The 27,769-nt window shown below is 40.3% G+C and overlaps 1 long non-coding RNA gene across 1 annotated transcript; it reads right to left on the reverse strand.

Annotated features, from left to right (window-relative positions):
• Positions 1-12: 12 nt before the first annotated feature.
• On the reverse strand, positions 13-27,769 carry LOC144282303 (uncharacterized). The gene is made up of 6 exons (XR_013350696.1): positions 27,359-27,769; positions 21,960-22,005; positions 19,073-19,209; positions 9,949-10,039; positions 716-8,479; positions 13-203 (listed from the first exon to the last, which is right to left on the reverse strand). It is a non-coding gene; the product is annotated as an uncharacterized LOC144282303 (long non-coding RNA).

The raw sequence follows: 27,769 nt of genomic DNA on the forward strand, positions 1-27,769 counted from the left end.
GTTGCCCCGTAATGGATTTTCATATACATTTTATTTTTAGAAAATATTTTAGGGATCAATAAAATGATAACAGACCAACTCTGCACAACTCTGATTATCACACTGTTCTGGACTCATGCTTTCCTTCAGATTGATTACCGATGATACCACCCTGCAGCTGTGCGACATTGGGCAAGTCATTCAGTTTCTCTTAGTTTCCTCACCTGTAAAACAGGAAAGGTAATGGTACCGCCTCATTAGCCTCTCATCAGGATTAGATCAGGGTAATATATCTAAAGCTCGGACAATATGCCTGGTATATATGAAGTGCTACTGGCTGTTAATCTTGAGGATGGAGACAATCCATGTAAAACACGGAGTGTTCCGGCTGGCACAATAGGTGCTGTCATTATATGTCAGCCATTAGCATACTTATTGGCCAAAGTCACTCAATCTAGCCTTCTCCTTGTCCAGCCAGCAAGGGGCAGCCAGGGGAGCAGCAGGGGAGAGACTCTTGCTGCTTCAGCAGCTGGACTGGTAAACACAGTCTCAGCTGCACCCAGCTGTCCTCCCAGATAGGCTGGGCTTGATACCATCCAGCTCTGACAAGGGAGGGGGATCATCTCCCAGGAAGGCCTTTTAGAAACTCAGAGTGAGCAGTATCCCTCTCCACTTTCCTTCCTTGGTCTTGTTGGTGGAAGAGGCACAGGCCTAGGGCAGGGCCGGGAAAGCTTACCTGCTAACTCAACAGCTCTGAACAGGCTGACAAGGCACGGTTCTTACAGCGAGGCTTTGGCAAAGGCTCGTCATGGCCACTGGAGTTGGGCCTCACCACCGAGGGTTCTTGCCTCCCTCTTCTATGAAGCTGAATGTTAGTCTTCTCAGGATGTGGTGATGATGTCTTTTATAATGTCAAAGAACTTCCACACAAGGTCACCTCAAAAACCTATGCTACTTGTATTTTCTAAAGACTTAATTTTTAGAGCAGTTTGAGGGCCAAAGCAAACTTGCGTGCAAAGTACAGAGATTTTCCACATATCCCCTCATCCCTCCTCCCCCCAGCCACAGGCACAGCCTCCTCCACCATAAACATGTCCCTAGAGAATGGTGCCTTTGCTCTAATCCATGGACCTACACTGAGACATCGTTATCACTCAAAGCCAGTAGTTTATATTGGGATCACTCTTGGTGTACATTCTATGGGTTTGAACAAACATAAGATGACATGTATCCACGATTCCAGTATCACCCAAAATGGTTTCACTACTCCCCAAAATCCTTGGCGCTCTATTTATCCCTCCCTCCTGCCAACCCCTATCTTTTTATTGTTTCCATGACTTTGCCTTTTCCTTCAGAATGTCCTATAGTTGGAACCATACAGTATGTAGCCTTTTCAGTTTGACTTTTCATTTAGGCATGTGCACTTAAGTTTTCTCCATGTCTTTCTATAGCTTGACAGCTCATTTCTTTTTAGTGCTGAATAAAACTTTATTGTTTGGGCATACTAGTTTACTTATCCATTCACCTACCGAAGGACATCTTGGTTGTTTACAGGTTTTGGCAATTATGAGTAGAACTTCTATAAATACCCACATGCAAGCTTTGTGTGGACATAACTTCTCAGCTCATGTGGGTAAATACCAAGGAGTGCAAGTGCCGGATCATATGGTAAGAGCATGTTTAGTTCTGTAAGAAACTGCCAAACCGTCTTCCAAAGTGACTGAACCACTTTGCATTTCCACCAACAACCAATCCTATCGTTCCTTGTCCTCACAGCATTTGCTGTTGTTGGTGTTCCATGTCTCGGCCTAGAATGGCTTAGAATATAGGAATGTGGTGCTATCTCATTGTTGTTTTCATTTGCAATTTTCTAATGACATATGATGAGGAGCATTCTTTCATATGTGTATTTACCATCTGTTTATCTTCTTCGGGGTGGTGTCTTTTTGGGTTTTGCCCATTTTTAAAATTAGGTTGTTTATTTTACTGTCGAGTTTTAAGAGCTCTTTGCACATTTTTTAAAGATTTATTTATTTATTATTATTCACAGACACACACACACACACACAGAGAGGCAGAGACACAGGCAGAGGGAGAAGCAAGCTCCACGCAGGGAGCCCGACGTGGGACTCGATCCCAGGTCTCCAAGATCACACCCTGGGCCGAAGGCAGGCACTAAACCACTAAGCCACCCAGAGATCCCCTCTTTGCACATTTTAAGCAACAGTCCTTTATCAAATATGTACCTTGCAAATATTTTCTCCCAGTCCCATGGCTTGTCTTCTCATTCTCTAGCTAAAACTTATGTTTTAATACTCATTGTAAGTATCTTTCTTTCTTTGCAGCAAGTCTACTATTGCTTTTTCTGGAAGCCATGAAAAGAACACAAAAAATGGCAGAAAAAGAGAGCACAGGGAAAGAAACAACAAACACTGCAGACGCACTCAACTCAGGAAGTGCAGAACAGTGTCACTGATCAAACGCGTATAGTATAGTTTGCTGGGTCAGCTCTTATTGGCTGAGATCATATGATAACACTCGGAGTATGGGAACAATATGTGGATGACAGTGCACTGAAATAGATTATTACATATATTTTATTTTAGGAAAATATTTCAGAGACAAGTATTGTGGTGAATCAACCATGTAAAATCCACAATAAGGAGAGTATTTCGGATGGGTGGGGAAGGGGTTTCAGGAACGCCACATCCTCATGAAGTATGCCCTTACAACTTCAAAGAAAGGGTGATGGGAGAAAAGCAAATGGGTTCTTTATACTTCAGTAAAGAAAGCATAAGAAAATGGGAAAAAAAAAAAAAAGAAAGGAAAATGGCCTTCATCAGACTGTAAAAACCTCTTGAGACTGGATAGGGATTTTTCGTGATTTGGGGAAGCCAAGAGAACATAAATCCCTGAATCTGTCATCGAAGAAGGGAGAAATTCTAGGTCTGATGTGGCCTTTGTGCACTGCACTAAAGAGCATGGAAATTTCCAAGAGAATATTCACAGAGGCAGGTCTGGCTACCTGAACGCATTATTCCTGACACATGGAAACCATCCATGAAGGGATTTTAGGTATTGTCTGAATCATGCAGGAAGCTTGAGGAGATTCTTGTTTCTCTTATGCAATGCCAGCTGTCAGACCCACATAGTCATAAATATAAAATGTGGAACTCTGGTATGAAACACAGGCAAAACACTCATGGAAGTCCCTTCTTATTATTGGGAGAATCAGAGTCTCAAGATGCTGCCTATAGGAAAGGCCATTTCCTTCAGCCACTCTCCTCAATCCAGCACTAAAGAAGGACTATGCAGTCCTGAAAGTCCAGGAAATGAATTCCCAGGGTCTTCCACCTTTAAGGCAATCCTTATTCTAATGTCATTTGGTCTTAATGTCACAGAGGCCAATATAGAAAGGTGCATAGATTCTCCACTCTGTTTCAAATATAGAAATTGGTGTTAAATACACTCTGTGAGCTGGACTTTCAACTGAGTCATCCAACCCCAGGCTAGAAATTGACCCAGCAGAGAATCCTGATCCACTCTCTTCCTTTGTCTCTCTCTTCCTATAGCTCATCAAATAGAGGAAACAGTAAATCACAGGACAAAGGCATCTAAGACTGATCATACCAGCTTTTAAAAATCTTGCATTTTAGAGTCTAGCCTCAAGGATTCATCCTGGCCCTTACACCAAATAGCAATCACCAGAATAGAAGCTAAGTACTCCCTCTTACCTTCCTTCAGCAGATTATATTTGTAATATCATAGTATAATATAACATTTTTAATCTAAGACTTCAGAAAATATACTTGGTCATAGAGTATAAATTACAATGTGACCTTAAAGTTCATGAGTCCAATCTCCTCATTTTAGAGCAAAAGAAACTGGATTCAGTAGAGATGAAATGACTTTCCCCGTCAAGTTTGTGATGGCTCTAACTCTAACAGGAATCTGACTTAAGCAAAAAAGACATGGTATAAAGGACAATTTGCTGCATCTGCTATCTCAAACCCATTAATCCTTCTCTTGGTTCCCCAATTTTCTTCAGGGGAATGTCCCCTCACCCCAAAAAAACCCAAAAGCCAAAAACCAGAACAAAACCAGGCACATGCATACTTTCTCAGTCTGTGCCATTCTGCTGTAGCAAGAGACACAAACATAAAGCAATCAGTACATAGTAATTGCTCTGATCACAATAATTGGTTCTGAAATGGGCAGGGACCCACTCCGACCAAAAGAGACAAAATGAGAATTTTGCTGATAATACTGAGACAAAGTGAGACAAAGGCCTTTACTCTTCCTATGGAGATGAAGTACAAGAATGTCAGAACTGGAAACACCATAGCTTTCCAACAGCCACAAAAGGCCAAACTATGTAAGAATGAAACCAACATATAGAGAGAACAGGGAAAAAAAAAAAATATATATATATATATATATGTGTATATATATATATATATATATACACACACATATGTTTTTCTAATCCCTTTATCAAGCTGCGTCTGAGGCCAGCCTCAACCCTTGAGTTTTCAGAGACATTGAGCCAATAAAATCCTTTAATAAACTAGTTTCAGAAATCACCTTTAAACTTTGTATTCCTCTTCCTGGAACACCCTTCCCCCAGATAACCACAGTTAGCTGTGTCTCCTCTTTCAGATCTTTACATATGTCACCTTCTCAATTAAATATTTCTTGACTACCATATTTAAAATGGCAACCCCCAACTTCAATATCTTCTATCCTCTTTCCTTTTTTTTCCCCCTCCATAGCACCTATCAGTGTCTAATACTTTATAGATTTTATTTACTTCTTTAATTGTCGTCTTTTCCCTAGAATGTTAGCTCAGTGAAGGCACAGATGTCTGCTCTGCCTACTGCTGTATTTTCAGGTTCTGGAGGAGACCCTGGCATAGAGTAAGCACTCCATAAAAACTGGTTGAGTGAATGATTTAATTCAACATATCTAAGACATTGTCCAGAAATGACTTTCATTTCAAGCATTTTGCTGGCAGTCAAAATGGGGACAGGCAATGACCACAGTGACAAATACATACAAGTTACAAAAGTCTCAGAACCTGACAGTGATATCACTGACTCTCTAATCTATAGATATTGACTCCCCAACTGAGCAGGTTACCAGAAATCCCAAAGACCTCAGCTTTTTCTTTCAGAGCCCTGTAACTGGGGTTCTCTTCCTTCTGGCTCATATCTTTCAGGAAAGTCCTCTTTTCATCAAAGGAACAATTAAGAGACACACTGGGTGCTGAGTTATCCAAATTGAGTCATTTACATCTCTGAGTACCCACAGAGATCAGAATGATACCTTCCTGACTCTTCCAAAAATATCACTTAGGAATTTTCTCACAATCTTCAAAAGCGAGAAAGAAAAATGAGTAGATTTTGTTATTAAAACTACACTTCTCCCCACCTTTCCAATGGCCAAGATAAGAAAAATACCCAGAATGCACCCCTATAAGATGCTATTAATATCTTCCTCCTTGGTAGCTCCATTACAGGGTATAACCACAGCTTTTCCTGTTCCTTCCCATGTTCTTTCCTGTGACTTCGAATTAACATATATGCCCCCGGAAACTCTCCAAGCCCTCTGCAGCAGTCCAGAGCTAATTGTGCTATATCACTTTTTGAACACTTTTTGATGTTTTCTTTGCAATAGACCATTTATTAATCCAAATGAAATGCTTGGCAAAACAAGGTTGAAGGACAACTCATTTTGTTGTGAGTAGAATTAAGAGCAATAAACCTGCAGCCTTGGTGAAGTCAAGCACTTTTGTAACAGATGTAAATAGACAAAGGCCAAATTTTTCCATGTGGGTTTATATCCTCAGCTAAGGTGCAGATAACAGGATAAACACAGATTAGTTTACCATTATTTCCTTATTATCATTATCTGCTAGAGTTTATTAATGAGATTCCTGAGTGAAGTGTGCAAAAGAAGACCAAATAAGAATGTAAGAAGATATTATTAGCACACCGGCACTAGAGCATGGATTTCCACCAGTAGGTATAAATTCCCACTGAACTCATCCCTTATCCTATCCCAGCCTCCCTAACTAACATCCTGGCACATCTATGAATTGATTGGTTAAAATTAAGGCTAAACTAATGTATCGGAGTACATTAGTTTAGATGAGCTTCTGACCGAAACTCTGGTGTGTTAGAAGTATGACATAATACTCCAAACATTTCAGATTTTAACCATTTCAACTTTTGCAAGCCTCTGTTACTCCTATGAACAAAGGAGTAAAACAAAAACAGTAACTATTTTGGAGGGGAGAAAGTGTGTGGGGGGGAGGCGAGGGAGTGGTGGGGCAGAGGGAAGGGGAGAGAGAGAATTTTAAGCAGGCTCCATGTTCACATGGGGGGCGGGGTGGAGTCCTACACAGGGCTTGATCTCAGGATCCTGAGATCATGAATGGAGCCAAAATCAAAAGTAAACCAGATCATCCTCCTGGGTTCCTAGGAGGAACTATAGTGTAGATGACAAAAGACTACTCCCTAGGAGCTACCACCTATGAGAGAAGATGTAAGTGTTCAGGGATTAAAGGAAAGAGAGAGATAGATTCAAAATGGGGTCTTGGGCGGTTTCTGAGAGAAGATAGGGTAAGGAGCATGGCCAAGTCTTTTGTAGAAATTGATGCATTCATTCATTATTTAGTGTGCTCCAGTGCTGGTTGCAGGGGACCCAGTGGTGAACAAGGTAGGCCAGATCTCCTCATTCACAGAGTTTAGAATAAACTGGGGGAGACAGTCTTTATCAGATGACCCCCCAAATATGTGTATAACTACACACTGCACCTTTTAGTGAGTACCAGGGCTGAAGGCATTTAGTGTGACCTAAAATATGGGAGCAGGGAAGGCTCCCAGAGAAGGGACTGTGGAAGGCTTCCCTGAGAAGTGGTTTTGGAGGGAGATCTGGAGAGTGAGGGGCAGTCACACGACCTCGTGCAGCTGGCAGACAAGCGGGCAAGGTACCTCAGGGGAAGCCTGAACAGGAGAGGCCATGGAGGGCCATCCAGTGAAAAGAGCACAGAGAGATGGGATAAAGACCAGCAGCAAAGAGATGGCAGGATTCGTCCAGGGAAAGACAAGACACCACCCTGGCAGGAGCAAAGGGTTCAGGGCATGAAGCAAATTAAACTGGAAATCGTGATTGAGGTCCTGCACATTCTGGAAGGATATATAAGCAGGTTAGAGCATTTCAGCTGTATTCTATAGGTAACAAGAAAGCCCAGGCACATAGTGATGGGGTCAGACTTGTGGAAGGATGAGTGTTCTAGAGGCAATGTTAACGTGGATTTTGGTGAAGTGACTGAGTGGGGAGAGTCCCTGAAGGAAGGGATAATAATTAGGGGGGAATTGTAACAGCCAAGCGAGGGGGAGCAAGGGGAATGGGAACTAGGGTGGTGGGAACCAGAACTGAATGGGTATGGAGACATTGTGAAATAGGATGCAAGAATCTGGGGGCTAATTACACGTGGATGTGAATGGGATTGGAGAAGAGAGACAAGGGAAGAAGTTCTTAAATGACAGAAAAGTGGGTTCAGCCTAAACATTTTGAGGAGGACACGGAGGACACGGAGATCAAAGTTTGAGAATAAGAGGAGTCAGAAGCTTTGGGGACGTCAGATCTGTTTCAGATATGCTGGAATGACCTCTGGGGCAGACGAATAGCTAATTCTGATGACCTAGCATTCTTCAAAGGTGGTGTTTGGAAATAAAGGTACGCAAGTCAGTCAATCAACAATATTTACTGGGTGCCTGCGATGTGCCAGGCATCATTTTATACACTAAAGATAGAATTAGAGATCGATCTAATTTTTTCCTTCATGGAATAGGACATGTATAAAAAAGGTATTTTGCAAAAAAAACAAAAAACAAAAAACACACACACAAAAACACCCCAAAGGTCACATGACTGACCCCCAAAACAAACTATAAACAAGTGGCAGATGAATGAGACAGCATTTCAAAGAATTGTCCATTATCTGGTATTGAATTTACCAAATATAGCATTGTGAAGGTTAAGGCTCTCCTCTTAGGGAGAGTATTACAATGCAAATTCAAATCACCAACTCTCATCAAAGGGGAGGTAGACTTTAAAAGCTCCTTCTGAATTTCATCCAAGAATTTAGAGGACAAGGCAAAGGGCAGGATAAATAATAGATTCTTATTCTTTGGGAAAGAGAAAGAACGTACAGGGAAATCCCACTAGCAAGGACACTTCAACATCTTGGCTCTTCATCAACACTCAGAGTATATACTGAATTCCAGGAAAAAAATAAACCCTTGCCATTTTGCTTCCAAATAGGTGCCAAAATCATCTTGTGTGCTGGAGCTGCAGGAACGCTAGGGCTCTTGGGTCTTATCATTGTCGGAAATAAGCAGAAAATGGACAAAGTATAATATAGTAACTGAAATTATCTTCAAAAGGAATGAACAGCAAAGGATCTTTAAGGGCTCAAAAATAAGAAAAAAATCTGAAAACAAAAATAAAATAATTAAATTCAATTAATTTAAAGGCTAAAAACCAAATAAATACATACACGCAGATATCTACATATATAAGTATAGATATAGATGTATAAAGATTAGATGGATATAAATATAAATAAAATTGAGCCAAGATATTTAAAAAATTAAGTAGGAGATTACAACTAAAATGTCTATAATCACCCAGCTTTTTTTTTTTTTTTAATCATCCAGCTTTTTATTTAAAATCTGGTCTATTTAACTAGCTGATACTGAAGTTCCCTGAAAGAGTAAATGTGAGAGAACTAAGAAAATGTTTTTAAAAAATCACTCTAATGGGGGGCAAAAGAAGGTTACTTAACTAGATATCAAGGTTACTTTAAATCTACCATAATTAAAAACAGTGCAGATTAAGTAAGCACATAAAAGAAATAAAGTCCAGACGTAGACCCAAGTATGAAATTTCAGTAAATGAAAAAAGTTCATTTCAGACCAGTTGTGAGAATTGATCACTTGCCTACATACATGGTGTCAGAATACTAAGCCACTCATTTAGAAAATAAAGCATGATCTCCAAAGAAAAGGATAATCTTCACTTCACTGATTTGGCCCCAAGAACCTTTTCACTCTGATTTTATCAATTCAAGCAATTTTTAATATCATAATTTTACCAACACTGATGAATTTTCCTTGAGAAATATTCTAGAATTAAACTATTGTTATTTCCCCTTGACCAATTTGCTAGATAGCATAATGAAAATATTTCTCTAATTATCATCATTTCCATATCAAAAATTCTGTTCACTGAGACCAAGTTTTTTGTTAATGTAAATCTTATAATTGCAAGTTGTTTTATCCTTATCAAATCTTACCAATTAAAGAGCTTCTGCTGCTCTTAGTTTTCTCCTATGACCATTGTTTTCATCAAGTCAAAATTTTTCCCAAGTCAAATACTGCAGATATAAATTTGTCAAGAAGATTTATCTTTCTGGAAGCAGCTAGTTAATAACTTACCTTACCACGTGCACTTGTAACTGTCAGCTTTAATTTGTGTTGATTACATAATGGTGGGGTCAAAACATCCTACATGTAAAAGATTGGAGCAAAAAAATTCTTTCTATGCATAACCCAAAAATCTGAAACCATAAAGTAAGTTTGACTCCCTTTACCCGTCCCAGATGAACTAGAACAGTAGCATTTTTCAAATGTTCCATGAAGGGTGATATAGGCATCTAAAAGTCAGGGTCTCTTGCCATAGGAGTGGGTGGGTAAAGAAGGGGCTGATTAATAACAGATGTAGTGCGGACAATGGATATTCAAAGGTCTGTGGAAATAGATATGTGGGATTGGAGTTTTTCATTATTTTCAAGTATTTTCATCATTACCAATATAATACACCATCATAATTAAAAATGTAAAACGATCCAACAAGTGTAGCATAAAGTAAAAGCACTCATTACCCCTTAAATCTACTTACAGAGAGAACTACTCTTGATAATTCGATGAATGTCATTTCAGGTCTTTTTTCCAGTTTGTTCATCTTTTTATTATTGTCCTTACAGTTGGACCTGGAAACCAGAAGTCTAGTTGGGTTTTACACACACATACACACACACACACACACACACTCAGACATTATCTCTCATATTTTTTGATGAAGTCATAATTTACAAGAGCTGAGTTGATTTATCTAGTTTCATGGATTTAAATACTGTCTGGATGCTCTTCAAGAAGAGATGGAAGTGGGACCCCTGGGTGGCTCAGCAGTTGAGCATCTGTCTTTGGCTCAGGGTGTGATCCCGGGGTTCCAGGATCGAGTCGCACACTGGGCTCCCTGCATGGAGCCTGCTTCTCCCTCTGCCTATGCCTCTGCCTCTCTCTCTGTCTCTCATGAATAAATAAACAAAATATTAAAAGAAAGAAGAAGAAGAAGAAGAAGAAGAAGAAGAAGAAGAAGAAGAAAGAAAAAGAAGAAGAAGAAGAAGAAGAAGAAGAAGAAGAAGAAGAAGAAGAAGAAGAAGAAGAAGAAGGAGGAGGAGGAGGAGGAGGAGGAGGAGGAGGAGGAGGAGGAGGAGGAGGAGAAGAAGAAGAAGAAATAGAAGAGATGGAAGAAAGGAAGAAATTGAGACACACTCACCAGTAAGTAGAGATGAACACTATACTGGTACTTTTACGATTTTTCTTTTACTTTTTTTTTTCTCTTTGATATAAAAGAAATACCTGCTCCCCCATGGGAAACACAGAAAAATACAAAGAAAGAAACGATCACCCATAGTTTATTCTCATGTAGAGCCCCACTGCTGTAACCTTTGGAGAAGAAAGATTCCATGTTGAACAAAGACCTAGAATGGCTGTGGCCAACAATCTCGTGAAAGCCAGAGTTCAGAAAGAAGTGGAGTGGTATGAAGTTAGAGACCTCATACCCAGGGCCCCCCCCACACACACACACACACACAAACAGGATGAGGAGGAAACGAAAATGTGGTCAAAGACTTTAAACAACAATAACAACAACACACTGTTTGAAACAGCAAAGGCGGAGCTCCAAGCAGACACACAGACATCAGCTATGGGATGGGCAGACCTAGTTCTGTTGGCTCAGATAAGCTCACAGTCTTGAACTGTGATCTCGTGGTGGCAGAGGACGTCTGGAAAGGCGAAATGCCAGGGGAAGCAGCATCATCACCAGACTCTCCCCAACCTCAGTGTTTCCCCTTGGATTTCCACTCCAGCCCAACAGACACCTTTGGGACATTTTGAACCAAAGGCATTTGTTCAAATACCATCGTTGGAGTCGACCCTGGGGACCCAAAGCACAGAAAGGGAGCTTTAGCAAGAACTTCAAAAGCTGGCTCCTTTTTCAGCAAGGAGAGAAGGAAAAGCATCTCTGACGTTGGCACCGATGACTTTTCTAGGTAAAGGTGATGGAGACACCGGATGGTGGAGAACTTCCCACCCAGCTCGTCTCATCCCCGGACTTCAGCAGTGGCCTGAGAGGGGCAGTCGGACCTCCTCTGTGATCTGCAAATGTTTCAGGAACGTTTCTGCAAGGGGCCAGATGGCAAATATTTTAGGCTTTGCAGACTATCCCGAAGGCTCTGAAGCAAGGACTCGATGGTACCGCAGGACCAGCCAGGCCCGGTGTGGATGGCCCCGAGTGGCAGTGCCACGAAACCCTACTTTCGGACATCCACGTTTGAATGTCCTAGAATTATTGTGTGATGCAAAATATTCTTTTGATTTTTTTTTCAATCACTTTAAAAAAAAAAAAAAAAAAAAAAACACCTCTTCTTAGCTTTGAAACAGATGGCAGGCTGGCTGTGGTCCAGGGGCTGGCCCAGAGGTACCTGACCTTTGGTCCAAAGCAGTTTCTGCCCGGAGTTTACAATCTCACAACGTAGAGAATCGGGAGGCATTTTAAACGGAGAGTTTCTGCTCAGACTGGGGAAGTTGAGGCAGGGGCAGAACTTTTGGTGGCCAGCGAGTCCGGGGGTCTTGGAGCTGGGGCTGTGGGGCACAAGTGGAGGGGGGCACAGGGGACCTCCCATGGGGGCCAGTACCGGCCAAACCTCCAGGGAGTGGACTGTAGCCTAGAGGGATGGGGGGATGCAAAGGCCTCCCCCCATTATGCATGCTCTACTTTCCCAGTGCATAGGGCCAGGGAGGAGATTAGCAGCAGCAAAGTCAAATTTAATTCCTAAGACCCTCTTCCTCCCCTCCTTGCATAAAGATGAGGCCCTCCTCGGGGAGCACGAAAAAGACCAAGCCTCCGATCACCTCCACTTGGAGGGGAGGTGATCCAGAGGCTCTTATGCAAATTCCAGCAGCCAGTTCAGAATAAGCCTGAGCTGGGCCTTGATGGATTTATTTCTCCTCTGCGGCAGGCACAGACCACTTCTATTGAAGGGACAAAACCCCGGGCCCCTCGTCTGCCGCTGCCCCGGAGTCCCGGGCCTGCCTGGCAACGAGCCTCCCTGCGCCCTCTGGGCCCGGGCCTCACACCACCTTGCCGTTGAATAGCCTCGTGGAAGGGTTCAGTGTCGGGTTTGCACTTTCCCAGCCATTAGCCAGCTGCCAACGCATTTCATTATCTTAGGAGTGTTTTGTACATCAAAGAGAGCCCCAAACAGTGTGATCAAGTGGAAGTAACAGTGCCTAGTCAACATTATAACTTGCAGCATTTTGTTTTCATGGATATAAATGCCATCTGGCACCCAGGAACAGCAAAGGCCAGCGATGGAAAAACCCTGCCGCCCTGTTTTGCTTATTGATGTAACAGTTAATCCTGATAAAGGCCAAGGCCTCAGAGCAACTGCCCTGTTGTTATCCTGCGAATCTATTGTCTGACACGGGCCAGGCTGCCCTGAACCTGCACAAGTGAGGCTGCACAGGATATGCCTGGGGGGAGAAATATCCAGGAGCCTGGAGGGAGAGGGGGGCCTTATTGGTCTTTCTGTTTGTGTAGCTGGCTTTGAACCCACCCCCCACCCCCCATCAGACTCTCTTCTCACAGCTTAATACCTTCTCCTCCAACAAGTTGCTTGCAATGATTTAGGACACTCTCTCTGGCCTTGGATTTTAGAACATAAACCACCAACTCTTCCCCCCCAGAGACTGATTTCTGGTAACAAACTTCTCACAGGCCTTTCTTGCTCTCTTACAATTAAGGAAGGGTGGGGAATCCTCTCTCAAATAACAGCTAAGAGAGGATCTTAATAAACTCATCCGCAGTCCACTTCCTGCTTTTCTGGGTAGTTGATTCTCAATTGACAAATTAGGAAAGAAAATACTGTGAGCATCTCATTGTTTTTACTTTGACATCAATCTCCAAAACATAGAAGGAACGAAACACAAGACGGACAACCTCCCTCTCTGCTGAAATGAGGGCAAATGATGGGCTCTACGGTATTTTTCTTTTTTTCCAGTCTCAAATGTGGTTGCCTCCATGCACTGCAACTGTTTATAAACCCTTCGATGATTTTTCCCACCCGTTACACAAACTCCGCCCTCTTCCTAGGTTCCTGCTAAAGCCCCTCTCCCCCTTCCATCTCTGCAGGAGGGAAAGCCTGAAATTCTGAGCAGGACAGTTCTTCTCTGGCCCATGTTCACGTCAAGGGCTGATTTTGCAATTGCCACATAAGCAATTATGTAAGCTTTGCAAAAGCATGGAAAATTTCTAGAGGACCTGTGGCCCATACACAGTTGCAAGACTCTCAACGATTTTAAAAATAAGTAGATGTTACCCAAAGACCAACCTCCAGTTCAAAAATCTCCTCAGAGAATCCAACTTGATTCATCTTCTTCCACTGTTTTTTTTTTCTTCCCTGTCATAAATTGTGGTAGAATGAATTATAACACCCTGAAGGGCCTAGGAGGCTATTTGAGGCTGGCATGGAAAACGGAGGCCAGAGAAGCGAAGCCCCTGGCAGCCAGCACTAGGAACAAAGTTCTCTGACCTCGAATATCCTCTATACAATGACTGTTTTACTCACCTCTTTTCTCCCCAGAGGAATCAGCAGAAAAGAGACAACACAAACCAGAATGGAGTATAATTGAAATTTTTGGCAAAGTGAGATGAGAGGACAGGGTAGCCTGGTTTCCCGAAGCTGGTGGTCAGATGTCAAAACTTGAATTATTCATTGATAACATATGCTTCAACTTTATAAAAAAAAAAACACTAGGACTCTCTTGTTCTAGAAATGAACGTTCGCCGGACGAATTTTTCAAAATCATCTTTTACAAATGAAGAAACATAACGTCAGGAGTTCAAAATAACTTAGTTAATGGCAGAGCTCAAAATCTCAGACTTGTAACTATTGATGGCTCTTTTTTTTTTTTTTTTTTAATTATTGATGTCTCTTAACGAATGTGTGGCCTTTACCACGGCAAGCATGCTTTCATTCATGAGCTCAACAAACAGTGGCTCACTGCTTCCCACGCACGATGCAGTGGCAAAAATCGAGAATACCTTTTTGAAGAGTAAATAACAGATTTCTACTCTCAAGGAACTCCTAACAGTGGAGACAGGCATATAAACGAGGAATCACAAGAAAGAGTAACAGATACAAAAATAGAGGAAGCAGCACAAAGGTGGCAAAAATTAAAAGTAGATCGGTTATATCAGAGAAGACCATCACGGTCCTGGCTTTGCAGAACGGTGACCTGCTACTGTGCTTAAGAAGTCCAATAGGGGCACCTGGGCAGCTCTGTTGTTAAGCGTCTGACTTTGGCTCAGGTCAAAATATCAGGGTCCTGGGTTCAAGCCCCACCTGGGCCCCCTGCTTAGCGGAGCGTCTGCTCCTGCTCGAGCTCTCTCTTGCTCTTAAATAAAATCTTAAAAAAAAAGAAAAGGGAGAAGTCAAACAAGCCTTTGTTCTTAAATTATCCTAGAAAGAGAATCAATTACTTGTGGCATGTCTTAAATTCCACTTTAGGTAAAACGTAATCTGTTTTATGCTTCCTCTGATTATTCTGGATTTGTTCATGCATAATTTTAAAGAAGCGGGGCTCTGTGGTTTTCCCATTCAGATTGTTCTAAAGTGATGTTCATTGTTGGATTTGGCCGACATGCTAAGTAGCCAAAATTTGGAAAGGAATAGGCAAAAAGAGACTAGTTCCGATGTGAAAATTGCACATAATTTCTTTCCTCTCATTTCGCAAAAATCTTAGGCCCACAATTGTCAGAGATTGAAAAGAACGTTAAGCAGATCTGTGCTTCTGCCAGAGTTTTTGGGTTTGTTTTTGTTTCTTTCACCAAATTTTTGAATCTGAATCCAAGTTTTAAATTTCTAAATTGATTACTCCGACATAATTTCCCTGTGGAATTAATTCCTATCTTAACCGGCTGTCCATCGACATCTTCCCGATGGTACTTTGAGATTCCCCAATGTTTACCCTCTCCTTCCCACAACCAGGGAATATTCCTAGATGGAGAGTAAGCGACACTCTTGAGTTGGTACTGATCTTGTGCAAATGTAGTGAATGGGAGGGAATGATCTCATATTGTGAGGCTTAGAGTTGAGTCTGACTTGATAGACAGATACAGAAGACAAACTCCCAGGCTGCTTGAAACCCAGTGTAGCCCCCAGAATCTCTAATTCAGGAGCCACTCATCTCCAGCTATGCAAGATGGGATAATATTTTACATGATAGCAAAATGAGATAATATTTTACATGACAGCATTGTCTTTATTTTTTCTCTCTAAATGAGTTTTAAAAACAAAACTCCAACTGCAATTCTTTGGGAGTAATAATTTCTAAAGATCTTCCTCTTTCGTGTTTCTCTGCAACCCCCACCCCTTATTTGTCTCTTCCTCCAGCCTATAGCATAAAACTAGAGAAAAGATGAACATGTAAGGAAAATAAGAGGCAGGTGAGGCCTAGGGCACACATAAAAAAAACCATACAACCTACTACTATCATCGGCATGGTGCTTTTCCTAGTTTACAATATGTTTTCTGATATACATAATAATAGCATTGCCCCAAAGAGGTCCTATGAGGATTATATAGTCAATATACTCATGAATTAAGAGATTCCATAGTAGTTCCTGGCCCGTGAAATGTTTTCAAGAAGTGTTAGCCGGTGGTACTATTAGTATGCGTGCTATTGTCTTTACCACTGTTATTATAGTCATAGCCGGTATAACCATTACTAAACAGTTGAACAAGTACCAGTTCACATTTAGTTGGTCATAATATATATAATTTAGTTTGGGAAAGAATGATTTTCTTTCTAGATCCTAAATTCCTTTCGATACTTCTTTGGCCATTTAGGGAAGACTCATACTGGAATTTCTTTTATAAACTAAAAAGCACAACTGTACCTTCAGTGTGACTACATGTGGAGGCTTGCTATACCAGATTTGCCTCTGAAATAATTCTGAAGAATTCTAAATTGCACAGAAAAGCAGTCACAACCCAACTCTGGTCTACTTCTCCAGCTTTCACAAATGCTGCCCCATTCTGTCCACCTGACATACCTGGGACAATGGGCAATTAGCCACACCCTTGTACCAAACATGCCTTGTACTTCCCTGCCATTCTGCCTCTTTGTGCCTGCTGTTCTTGGTGCCTAGAACAACCTCTCCAGCCTCTCCCTCCAAGTGTATTATGAAGCCTTCCTCTTCTTCCCCAGCCAAAAAAATATCCCCCTTTCCTGCTTCCAAAGCACATTCTTCATCCTACGTGCTGGGATACACCCTTCTTCCTATTAGTCATATCCTTCTGCATGGAAATCCTTTATTCACACGTCTGAGAGCTCCTTCAAGGGTACAGCCCTGTCTTACTAGAGAATATTCCCAGTCCCAACCAGAGGACCCACACATAGGAAGGACTCCATTCTTCATAGTTTGCCAATTTGAGGCCCGAAAGACCAGACCCATGACAAAGCAATAATAATGGGAAAGAGTTGAGGACAGAGCAAGACCAGAAAAAAAGACTAGACTTCTTATCCTTAGACTTATCTAAGTAGCATTTAATTTAGATACCAAAACAATATCCCACACAAAAGTCATAATTATAATAATAAAAGTAACAGCTATTTGGTAAGTATTTACTGTGCTCCAGCCACTGTTCTCATATTTCATGTTCATTACTCATTTAATTCTCACAAATCTATGATTTTCACTTTCTATCATTTTTCCATATATATATATAAAAGATTTTATTTATTTTTTCAGGAGAGACATAGAGAGAGGCAGAGATACAGATAGAGGAGCCTGTGCCTCACAGGGAGCCTGATGCAGCACTTGATCCCCAGATCCCAGAATCATGGCCTGAGCCGAAAGCAGACACTCAACCACTGAGCCACCCAGGTATCCCTTCATTTTATGTTTAAAAAGAGAGAAAGACAAAGAGAGATTAAGAGTCTCTGCCCTTGGTCATACAATGAGAAAGCAGTGGATGCACAATATGAAGACAGAATTTGAGCCCAGTAAAATTCTACAGAGCCAGCGTTCATAACCACCATCACCACCATGTTATCTGTGGTTGATTAAGGAAACTGTAAACCTTACGGTAGAGGGGGATTTCTGGGTGGCTCAGAGGTTTAGTGCCTGCCTTCGACCCAGGGTGTGATCCTGGGGTCCCGGGATTGAGTCCCACCATCAGGCCCCTGCGTGGAGCCTGCTTCTCCCTCTGCCTGTGTCTCTGCCTCTCTCTCTCTGTGTCTCTCATGAATAGATAAATAAAATCTTAAAAAAAAAAACACATCTGATAATATTAGTCTTTTAATTGCAATATTTAGTTCATTTACATTTAATGTAATTATTTATATGATTGGGTTTAGTTCTACCATTTTCCATCTGCTTTTTATCTGTACTAGCTGTTCTGTATTATTTCTCTGTCCCTTCTTTTGGTCAATTGTTTTTATAGTTCTATTTCCTCCTTCTACTAAGTCAGTAGCCATGCATTCTCTTACTATGCTTTGTTACACTAGAGATTACAACATGTATAGATGAGTTATTGTAGTCTAAGATAAATGAGTATATTTACCTCTTCCTAGAAAATGCAAGAAACTTAGAACCCTTTAACTGTTTTTATCCTAACATGTTATTTGTAATACATTAGCCCTAGAAGATATTATTACAGTTTTATATCAACATTAAATATTTATCATTTCTGAGGCTCTTAAATCTGTCCTGTATCTTTAAGTTTTCATCTGGAATAATTTTCTTGTCCCAGAATAGTACATGTCAGTATTTTCTTTTGTATCAGTCTATGGGTGCAGAAGTTCCTTTGCTGTTTACTGGAGAATGTGTTATTTATCATGTGTGTTCATAGATTTTTTTATTTTTAAGAAAATTATCATCCATTGTCTTCTCAAACATTGTTTCTCGCCAATATCTTTCTCTTTTCCTTTTTTTTTTTTTTAAAGATTTTATTTATTTATTTATTCATGATAATCACAGAGAGGGAGAGAGAGAGGCAGAGACACAGGCAGAGGGAGAAGCAGGCTCCATGCACCGGGAGCCCGACGTGGGATTCGATCCCGGGTCTCCAGGATCACGCCCTGGGCCAAAGGCAGGCGCCAAACCGCTGCGCCACCCAGGGATCCCTATCTTTCTCTTTTCCTTTTGTGGACTCTGTCAATAGATAGGTTAGATCTTTTCACTAGTTCCCCTATGTCTCTTACATTGTTCTCTGTGTCCCTGTCTTTCTTTCTCTGTTTTAATCTTTTCATATTTGTGTGATTTATTCTGTATATTTTTCATATTTAACTTCCAGCTCATTAGTTCTCCCTTCAATGTGTCTAGCCTCATAATAAACCTGTCCACAGGACACCTGGGTGGCTCAGCGGTTGAGTGTCTGCCTTGGGTCCAGGGTGAGATCCCGGGGTCTGGAATTGAGTCCCACATCAGGTTTCTTGCAGGGCGCCTGCTTCTTCCTCTCCCTATGTCTCTGCCTCTGTCTCTGTGTCTCTCATGAATAAATAATCTTTTTAAATAAACAAACAAACAAAACCTGTCCACTGGGTTACTAATTTGTTACATATTTTTTCTGTTCTAGAATTTCCATTTTGTATTTTTTCATAGTTTACTATTATCTATTAAAGTTATAAAACTCATATTTTATTATCTCTAATATATTAATCATACTCACTTTAAAATCCATGTATGAAAACTTCATTTTCAAGATTCCTGATAGGTTTCTTATACTGTCTGTTTCTTCTCTTGATTTTCCAGTACCCTTATCTTGATTCCTTACATGTCTATCTTTTCTTGACCAAGTGTCAGACACTGTATATGAAAAATGGTAAAGAAAATTTGAGACTAGGATGTAACCTTCCTTCAGAAAGGATTTTGTTTGCTTCTGACAAGTGGCTAGAAATAATAGCATCCCTGAATTCTCTAAATTCAATCACAAAATAATATGATTTGAAGCTGGGCTTCAGGGACACCTGGGTAGCTCAGTGGTTTAGCACCTGCCTTTGGCCCAGGGCATGATCCCGAGTCCCGGGATTGAGTCCCACATCGGGCTCCCTGCATGGAGCCTGCTTCTCCCTCTGCCTATGTCTCTCTCTCTGTGTCTCTCATGAATAAATAAATAAAATCTAGAAGAAGAAGAAATCTAGAAGAAGAAGAAGAAGAAGAAGAAGAAGAAGAAGAAGAAGAAGAAGAAGAAGAAGAAGGAGGAAGAGGAGGAGGAGGAGGAGGAGGAGGAGGAGGGAGGAGGAGGAGGAGGAGGAGGAGGAGGAGGAGGAGGAGGAGGAGAAACAGCTGGGCTTCAGTCCCTTCTGGGGAAGATCGATTTCAGGCCCACACTTATTCATGGATTGTAGCCCTTAGGTTTGGAGTCCTAGCCTAAAACATGTGAACTTACCAATGCATTCCTCCATGGCAGCACTGACCTCCTTTCCCTTCCCTAAATCCAACAGTCATTCAAAGGATCAGCTCACCTTCTCAGTCTCTCATCTAACTTCCAAAATTGGCAGTTGCCTCTAAGGAAAAGCAGTACCAAATGCAAAACTGACTTCTCTGGGTTGTCTTCTTTTCCTAGACTTCTCTGGTGCCTTAATTGTTTTGTTTTGTTTTCCTCTTAAAATTTTGTCCAGATTTTGTAGTTTCCTTAGCAGGAGGAAAGGAACTATTTGCTAATATGTTTGTTTTCACATAAAAAAATTTAAATATTTACACAGTCATATTTCTTAATTGCTTTTCCCCTATCATTCATGAAAAGGCCTATTCTACCTTAAGTTATAGCTAAATTCTATCTGGTATTGACTTTAGTATGAACTGTGAGATAAGGGTTTGGCTCACTTTTTTCCCAAATAACTAAGTATTGTCTAACTGTATATTGAATAACTCATGTACTCTCTTGAATTTTATACACACAAACACACATACACACACACACACACACACACACACCATTAATGTGCTAAGCCACCTTTATATTATGTTGGGTTTTTCTGGGATTTTCTATTCTGTTCTATCAGTACTTCACTGTTTTTAATTACTGTAGCTTTAGGTTTCTGCTGAGAAAAGGCTTCCTTCTTCTACATGGGCCCATTACACTTGCAGTTTTTTTGTTTTGTTTTGTTTTAATTTTTTGATTAGTCTAGCATGAATAATTTTATCAACTAGATTTTAAAATATTTTTTTCTCAATTACCAAACTTCCCTTCCCAAATACACACCCGAAAGACAAGTTCGATTGTGATTTTCATTAGGATTGCAGTGATTTCAGAGAGTATTTTGAAACAAATCAACATCTTTATAGTATTGAGTTTACCCAGCTGGAAACATCCTAAATCTCTCAGTTTAAGTTCATGCTTTTATACATTATATGTTTCTTAATCAACTTGTTCTAATATATTTTCTGCTTTTTATAAATGAAATATTTTTTCAGTGATATTTGGCTATTGTAATAGAAAAACTAGTGATTTTTCCCCATTATTAATATTAATATTATAAAAACTGTATTATTATTTTTAATTATTCCTGGTGTTTTCTCAGTTAATTCATTTGGTTTTTGAAGATACAGAATTATATTACTATGTAGTAGTGAGAATTCTACTAACTTCTTTACAATACTTATGCTTCTTACTCTGTTCTCTTGAATAATTCCACCCATTGGGTGGAATGAATTTCAAACTTCAGTTTTAAGCTTGACCCTTAATTCACCCAAACTGACCATTTATCATAATACTAATCTTCTTACCAAAGCAATTGGTTCAAGGATGAGTAACACTGGCCCAGACTCAATGGGGCATGGCACCAGTCACAGTGACTTTTTTTTAGGGGTTGACATGTAATTCAAGATTTCCAAGGTTTTCAGAAGAAGAGCTCTCTCTTCTTCTGGACTGTGAGGGAGAAATGCATGGGAGGCCTGGGGCCTCTGTGGCTATTTTGCTCCCATGAGAGAAGCAGCCCAACACACAAAGGAACACCGAGTTGAAAGACCTGAGAGAAATCAAGCAGCAACACTATAACAAACCATGCTTGAAACAAAACCTATCCTGCAACTTTAGAAGAGCATTTTTTTTTTTAAAGCCAGTGAGCATTATTTGCAACTCAAATTATCCTAATGGATACACCGGCTCAATGCTGTATTCAAGAAACACACCTAAAACAGAACAAAGAAAGTTTGAAAATAAGGCATGTGGAAAATTACACCAGGCAAATGCATGCTAACAGAAAGCAAGAATGGCAGAATCAAAATCAGGTAGGAAAAATTCAAGATTCAAGCCATTAAGCAGGGAAAAGAAGCATATTATAACATCTATAAGTACAGCTAATGAATTCCTGTACATCACAAACTACAACAGCAAAACCCATAAAACCAAACTCTGACAAAGAGGTATAACCATCATAAAAATCACAGACATAGTGGAGAATTTTGCATCAGAATTTGATGGTTCAAGCAGATACAAACAAGCAAGGACATAGAGAATATAAATAATACAAAAAAAAAATGTAGGAAAAAAAAGTAACATTCTCTCTCTTTTCCTTACCAAATAAGAAATTGGAATATCATGAATGACCTACCATTAGAAAGGGTCTAGGCGGAGTTAGTCTTACTTCAGAGTCTAACCTTCAAAAGAACAAATAAAAATTTAGAAAGTATTCCTCTCTGTCTCAATTCTACTATTCAACCTAGAAGCTGAATATATTCAGAAAGTTTCGACAGATCCTTTGGTTTTTGAGCTCTTGGTACTCACCATCCAAACCTCAGATACCAAGTATGATCAGATTTTGTGGTATCTTTGTCAAAACTTTTGTTTTCTGAACACAGGTACCAAACAAATTTGAATTTTGAGGAACTATTTGCAATTCTTATTTTGTTTATCTTATTCAAAATATTCTGTACTCCCAAAAATGATTGAACACTATCAAGATGTCTACGAAGCTAAAATAGGAACACCCCAAGTTAATAATTCTAAAAGGAAAAAAATTCTTATGAAAGCAAATGTTCTCAAAATATTAGTATGTTGAATACATCCAGTCACAAAGAATAATATAGCATGACCATGTAGATATATTTTAGAAAACTATAATTATTGTAGAAAGAGAAAAATACTATATCTATAGATGCAGAAACATTTATATAAGTATCACAAAAAATTCCTAATAAAAACTCTGAATAAGATCGCAGTATCATCTTTAATTTATCTAAATATACTTTCATATTTTTCTTTTATTCTTATATTTCTTTTAAGAAACATAACTAAATATATTAAAGAAGTTTTAATAAATAATAAATATTTTATAAATGATAAAAATTTTAAAATCATTGCCATTAAAATCAGAATCGGGGCACCTGGGTGGCCCTGCCTTCAGCTCAGGTCATGATCCCAAGGTCCTGGGATCAAGTCCTACATCAGGCTCCCCATGGGGAGCCAGCTTCTTCCTCTGCCTATGTCTCTGTCTCTCTCTGTGTCTCTCATGAATAAATAAATAAAATCTTTTAAAAAATCAGAATAAAATTAGCAATTCCTTTTATCATTATAATTTTTTTCAAATTTATTTTGGATGACCTGAATAATGCAATAAAAAAAGGCAAAAAAAACCTGTGTGTGTGTGTGTACACATATATATACCTATTTATACACATATGCAAAGATAAATTATGTTTATTTGCAAATTTTATATTATATGTTTAAAGATCCCAAGACATATAACTAAAAATTATCAAGACTAATAGGAAAACTTGGGGTGCCTGAGTGGCTCAGTTAGCTGAGTGTCCAACTCTTGGGTTTCGGCTCAGGTCATGATCTCAGGGTTGTGAGACTGAGCCCTCTTCCCCTCCCCCCGCTTGTTCTCTCTCTCTCTCTCTCTCTCTCTCTCTCTCTCGAAAAAAAAAAAAAAAAACTAAAAACTAAAATATTTTTTAAAAAAGACTAATAGGTAACTTGTCAAAGCATTTATATTATATTATGGAGTTAGAAATGATATATGTAATTATCGCATATGCAGTAGAGATATGGAGTATAAAAGACCTAGATATATATTTAACAAGAAAAATAACATATGAGAAGAATATGTAAAGAAATGGAGACATGAATGAATGTAAAGATGAAATTTTCCTAGATGGAAAGACTTAATATCCCTAAAATGCTCATCTTCACAAATCAGAACATAAGTTTAATACGACAAAAATAAGAACTTCAAAAGGTTTCCTTTAAACCTGGTTGTATCCATTAAATATTTCATAACATAAAATTTTAGGATATAATGGAAGAAAAATATCCTGAATAAAGAAATTCCCCAAAATGAAGTTTTTAATTGCCCACTAAGTTCCAGAAATAATAGAATTGATACTTCATTTATAAGCTCTGAGAAGACCTATCCTCACCAGCACAGAAAAAAGAGCCATAAGTAATAATATAATGAAAACCCATCCTCTCACTACCTTATCTAAAAAAAAAAAAAAAAAAAAAGGAAGAAAAAAGAAAAATCAAACATAACCCAGGTAAAACTCACTGAATACATTGGAGATTCCATGCCTCCATCCCTCCCTCGAGGTAGCCACTCTTCTGAATTAGGAATTTACCATTCTCACCCATTGCTTTATATTCTCATAACATGTTATACATATAGAAATGTTAACGTTTTTAAGCTTTACATAAATAATAAAAACCTGCATGCATTCCTCTGCCATTTGTTCATTTTGGAAAATGGTATGTTTACAAGATGTTGATGCATCATTTAGTGTCAGCTCATTCTAGTTTTTCATCTTCCAGTACATAGATCATCCCTGTGTTGGGTCCGCACATCTGTGAGCTCCCAGTTAATGTCTTTCATTGCCTGATATTTTTCCACTGCCCTTGTGTGGTTTTTCTCCTGCCCACCCTCCCCATCTCTGATCTTTGTTCTATGTTGATTCTGTTCTGCTTTTTGATTCTCAAGCACTTTTCATTTTGAAACCGATCATATTTTCCCCTTTAATTTCTTTCTTAAGTATGCCAGTTCTCCTTTCCACTCACCATGGCTTTCAGTCCTTTGAGAGGATGGAGGAAATTTAGTCTATTGTTTTTATTTCCTGAAGTAATTATTATTCTAACGCACATAATGCAGCTTTCTTTTACATGTCACATTCCTTTTCCATTTTTTTTTAAGTGATTTGTAAGGAAATCCCATTTTTCCTGCTTCTTACTCAACTTTATTGAGCACAACTTCATCTGGTCCTGCTATTTGCCCAATAGTATATTGGTAGATTACCATCACATCTGTTCAGTGTTTACCTGGTCCCCTTGAGTGGATCTCTTGGGACTCAGGCTGGAAATATGGACATTTGAGAAATTGTAATATTTTTTCAGTCTTTCAGAAAACTGAGGAGAAGAGAAGGTAGGCATAGGTGGTGAGTAGCTAAGACTCAAGTGTGGGTACATTATCTACAGGCACTCTCCAGACCTATGTCTGCATTCTCATCCCAGCCAATCCCATTAAGAAAAATACCTCTCAAATTCCCGCCACTCTTCCTCTTCATGGTGAAAACTTAACTCCATAGGAAAGCAGGTCAGCGTGGGAACCCTTGGCTCAAAGACCTTTTATTAGTGGTTACTTCTTATTTATCTCATTTAGTCAACTTTTCTCAGTAGATGTTTGACTTTCAGGTACTCTCTCCCGCCTTCTCCTAATTGTCTCCTAGGTTGTCCCTTTTTTTTTTTTTTTTTTTTTTTTTTAGATTTTATTTATTTATTCATGATAGAGAGAGAGAGAAAGAGAGGCAGAGGGAGAAGCAGGGTCCCTGCAGGGAGCCTGACATGGGACTCGATCCCGGGACTCCAGGATCATGTCCTGGGCCAAAGGCAGGCGCCAAACCGCTGAGCCACCCAGGGATCCCTAGATTGCCCTTTTTTAAGAACAAGGTAAAGAGGCACCTGGGGGGCTCAGCAGTTGAGTGTCTGCCTTTGGCTCAGGGAGTGATCCGGGAGTTCCAGGATGGAGTCCTATATCCGGCTTCCCGCAGGGAGCCTGCTTCTCCCTCTGTCTGTGTCTCTGCCTCTCTCTGTGTGTCTCTCATGAATAAATAAATAAAATCTTAAAAAAAAAAAAAAAAAAAAGAACAGGTAAAGAATACTGCCTCTGGCTACAAGATCTTTCTTCCCCTCCACTTCTTATTCCTCTGTGGTGTGGAGGTACGCTCAGAGCAGGGACCCATCCCTCCAGTCCTCATCCCTCTTAGCATAATAAGATAGGCCTTTAAAACCCCCGATTTTATTTCCCAATAACTGTACCGACTGAAATGAAGCTGGATCTATGTTAACACTGTCTTTGCTGGAACTGTCCTTATTTAGAGGATAGTTGTTCAGAGTCTGTGGTATGAGGCCGAGGCTGGTCCCCTAGCTGATGGAGCATTGATAGAACCTGGCGTTTTCATGGGGAGCAAGGAGACTGTGTACTCTGGTGTCGTGCAGCACCTGGGGATCTTACTAAAACTACAGGGGCGGGGACTGGGAATCTGCATTCCCAACTAGCTCCCAGAGGATGCTCAAGTTGCTGACTGCAAACCACACTGACTAGAAAGTCCGGGTTCTCCAGGGAACCAGAGCCAACAGGCTATCTATCCCGAAGTGTATTCTGAGGAATTGGCTCCCGCAGTTACGGAGGCTAAGAGGTCCCACAATCTGCAGCCTGCGAGCTGGAGATCCAGGGGATCCTGTGGTGTGGTCCAAGGCCCGTTAGCCTGAGAGCCCATGGTATAGATTCCTGTTCCAGCCTGAGGGCCTGGGAACCAGGAACACGGAGAGCAGAAGACTGATGTCTCGACTCATGCAATCCAGCAGAAGGAGAATTCAACCTACCTCAGCCTTTCTGTTCCACTGAGGCTCCTACCCGATTGGATGATGCCCACACACATTGATGAAGGCCATCTGCTTTAGGCAGTCCACCAATTCAAATGCTAATCTTTTCCAGAATCCCTCTTACACTGCACCAAGAAATATTTAGCCAGATATTTGGGTCCCCCATGGTCCAGGCAAGTGAATACATGAAATGAACCAGCACAGGCTGTAATCATGCAGCCTGTGAAGCAAGAAGGTGCTAACGGGCTGGCCGAAATACTAAAAACAGCGAACATTTATTAAAATGTTGACTACAACTCCAGCCACCGCACTGAATGGTCTCCAGGGTGCACCTCATCTCCCTATCATGGGGTAGCGACTGTATTATTTCTATTTTATGGGTGAGGCAATTGAGGCCCAGACTCGATGACTTATTTGAGATTAAACAGCTAGCAAGGGGCAGAACTGAGCAATCGGACTTCAGGGTCTCAACTTGGACCATCCTATCTCCCAGTGCAAACCTGGGCCCTCTGTTCCCCCGCTAGGCCACAGAAAGCAAGGGTCCCCCCATGATTATGATCACTGGGCTTTTGCTTAGTAAAAGGGAAGAGATGTAGGGGAAGATGGCCTGGGAGTTTCCTCTGACATGTAAGACAGCCTGTGTGCTTCCTCCCAGGTGGAGAAAGAAGAGACAGGGCCCTACCAAGGGAAGGAAAATGAGAGCAGTGAGAGAGGAAACAAGAGAAATCGATGAGAAAAGACAGAACTTGGCATCCTCACACTTCAATTTAGAGAAAAGAGAACTCGCACCTTGCAGAATCTTGAAATAAAATTTCCTTAGGAAGCCCCAGAAAAGTTGTATCCTTACAAGTCGAAAGGATAAGGGGAACTTGTACTTTCCTCTTAATTCCATGGGCAAAGTTCTGCTGCTTCAAGATTCAGAATCTTGTGATGCTTTCTAACCAGCCCTCACAGACCACCCAGTTCAGGTTTCTTCCTCTCCATCCCAGAGGCCTTTGTGCGTTAACTCGGAGCGAAAACTTACCCTCGTTCATTTGTTTATGTGCATTTCTCTCTTTCTACACTGCCTTTTTTTTTTTTTTTTTTTTTAATTTTTAGGACAAAGCTTTAGCCTTGGTGCACAGTTTGAACTCTAAGTACCTTGGAATGCTCTAGGCATTGAGCTTCTGCTCTACGGTCTCGACATCATTCCCTGTCCATTACTGGCACCCTTAACCCATCATGGGTTCATTAAAACACCGCTCTTCTTATGAAGGCTTCCCTAAATTAAACATTTCACTCTGTGTCTTCATCATGACACCAGACACTCTGTCTTGCTGTTAGATGTTACCAGTCCCTTTTCTGCATCAGATTATAAACTCCGGGTGGTTAGGACTATGGCTTCATGACCTTTGTCTTCTCATTAGAGCTGAGCTGAATCCTGCACCATGGCTGATGCTCATAAAAGCAGATATTAAATGCATAAAAAGAAAGAAAAGGAAAAGAGGTTTAGACACAATGAACGTACCTGGATTGGCTAAAATAGACTCAAAACTGGCTACAACAAAGTTT

The sequence above is a fragment of the Canis aureus genome, chromosome 13 (assembly GCF_053574225.1).
Source record: "Canis aureus isolate CA01 chromosome 13, VMU_Caureus_v.1.0, whole genome shotgun sequence".
NCBI classification, from domain to species: Eukaryota; Metazoa; Chordata; class Mammalia; order Carnivora; family Canidae; genus Canis; species Canis aureus.